The sequence below is a fragment of the Aptenodytes forsteri genome, unplaced genomic scaffold (assembly GCF_000699145.1).
Source record: "Aptenodytes forsteri isolate BGI_AS27 unplaced genomic scaffold, ASM69914v1 Scaffold94, whole genome shotgun sequence".
Lineage (NCBI taxonomy): Eukaryota > Metazoa > Chordata > Aves > Sphenisciformes > Spheniscidae > Aptenodytes > Aptenodytes forsteri.
In genome coordinates this window covers 8,065,404-8,067,779 of record NW_008795017.1, presented here as the reverse complement: position 1 = coordinate 8,067,779, position 2,376 = coordinate 8,065,404, and positions in this window count along the sequence as shown.

Genomic DNA, 2,376 nt, shown 5'->3' with positions numbered 1-2,376 from the left:
CGGGGGGAGCGAGTCTGCGGGGAGGAGAGCCTCCTCGTAGCGGGGAAGGAGAGCTACCATGTTTGTGTCGTAGCGAGGGCATGTCAGGTTGGGTTTTTTCCACCCAAATCAATGTAGCCTGAGAAGCACGCGCACACCCGGTGATGAAGGGGCCCCTTTGTAAGTGTCTAGGGGTATCTACACCCCTGCAGATGGATCCCATCGTTTTCTAACGTAAGGTTTACATGTAGAATCTTTGGGTAACTGTATTCGCGTTTCAAAAATCAAGGCTTGTCTTTTCCCCCTGCTAAAGCTAACCTCCTTATGTTAGATCCTGGCTAGCCTTAGTAAGATAGTGAAGGCGACTATGTGGTACACATATCACGGCAGGTGTTTTCAAACTTTTTGAAGGCGATTTAGCTCGGAAAAAAACTCATCATCTTGTCCAGCCTTCGGGATGACACAAAGAAATGGCCCGGTGCTTCTCCCACTGAAGACAAAAACAAAACCTGCTTTAATCGGGGCAGAATGTATATAAATCCTGTACTGGTGAGAGTTAAGGGGAGCGGGGGGGGGACTGCATAAATTAGAAACACTTACAAAAAGACCAGTGTGAAAAAAAAATTGGGAGACTGGTGATTCATTGGCCTAATTATCCTCCATAAGACGTTAGGGTATGGGTTTAATGTTGTGGGTTGGATTCTCCCTCCCCCAGCCTGTGTCTCGTCAACGCGCATTATCCATGGGGAAAAGGAGATGCAGGTCATGTTTAAGCAGCGTTAATGAGAGCACAGTATTTTTCCTGAAGGTTAAGTTAGCCAGGTTAGCAAATTTCAGGTAAAGTATGCTTGAAAACCTCCCATTCCTTTTACTTTCTCGCTGGTAGCAGTTTCTAACGAGACTTGAAACGTGAGACAAACACAGAAAGCAGAATTCGAGCATCAGACGAACCCACTACTGTCAATAAGGGAGTACAATTTCAGCTTGACAGGAGTATTACAAGAATATACCCGCTAACGAGCAGCCTTAATTGGCCTGCATATTGTGGCTGTCACTGTTAAAACCTGTTCCTATACAGTCCTATTTTATACATCCTTTAAACGTATAGTCCTCTAAAGCAGTTAGGGAGACAATACTTTACTCACTGGGCTTTTGATTTTGAGTGGGAAAGAAATGGGAAGAAAAGGAAATGAAAAGAAAATAGGAAACCCTATTAAGGAAATGGCATCAGTGACTGAAAAAACTACGTGAAAGTCAAACGTATAGTAAAAAAAGCAACAGACTTTTTTCGGTTTCAGTGCACTTTGTCAGTTTTGAACATAAATTATTGTTTATCCATAGATGGCAATGGCTGCAGAAGTTTCACTGACATTTACTATACCCAAATCTTTTAAAATGTAGTGTGTTCTTTAACAGATCCCACCTTCTCCTCAGCAGGTCACTTTGTCTTAAAAGTATTTTTAATTTAGTGATTTGCCGGAGTTCACTGCTCGTCCTGGCAAATCCTTCACACAATAGAGTTTAACGTGTGGCTTCAGTTTCCAGTACAGGGTCATGCTCATAAAGAATACAAACGAAAGAGAAGATATTTAAAAAAAAAAAAGTTACTGCGCATGTGCAGCTGGCAGTTATTAAATGCTAACAATGTAACTTCTAGACAATAAAAGTCAAAACACCAAATAGGGCAGAGCAGATCATGTCCTAATGCTATGTAAAGTGCCTTACTTTAAAGAAGTTATTCCTGGTCTGATTTTAAACCGCCTAACCTGCAAACTTGACTATAAAATACTGCTGCAGCTGAAGACTGCAAAAGTCATTTATATGTACAATGAAACCTTAAAAAGATCTTCCAGATCAAGTTTCAATCAATAAAATGCTTCCTATTGTCAAACTCCGGAAAACGGGGATTTGCAGTGCAGAGGCAGGAAAGACCCTAGGCACAACAGTGCTGGTGAGGGCAAACGTAATTTTGAGGTGGTGAGCTGGGGACGTGGTTTATTCGCACGAGAAGGAAGACAAATGAGAGCATTCAGCTCCACAAAGCACTCTTTTACTGGGAAGAAGAAGTCTGGCTAAGTATGGCAACACCTGTAATGTCCCTCACGTTCTGAGAGTTAGACTGCACGGCTGCAGGGAAGTACTCTTTAAACTGCACTGCCCCGTGGCTCCCTCCGAGAAACCGAAACGCACGCGAAGACGGCTTTTAAAAGGAAGGAAGAAGTGTTTGAACGCAGAGACCTGATGCTTTACCACAGCCGCCTTCACGCCGCCTAATTAGAAGGCGTAAAGCCTCTCCTGCCTTCTACCTCCAGGAGCGGCAGAGTCATTGGGGCGACGAAAGCGAGTCGCGTCCCCGTGGCCGGTGAGCGGGAGGGAGGCCGGCGGGGCGGGCGGCAG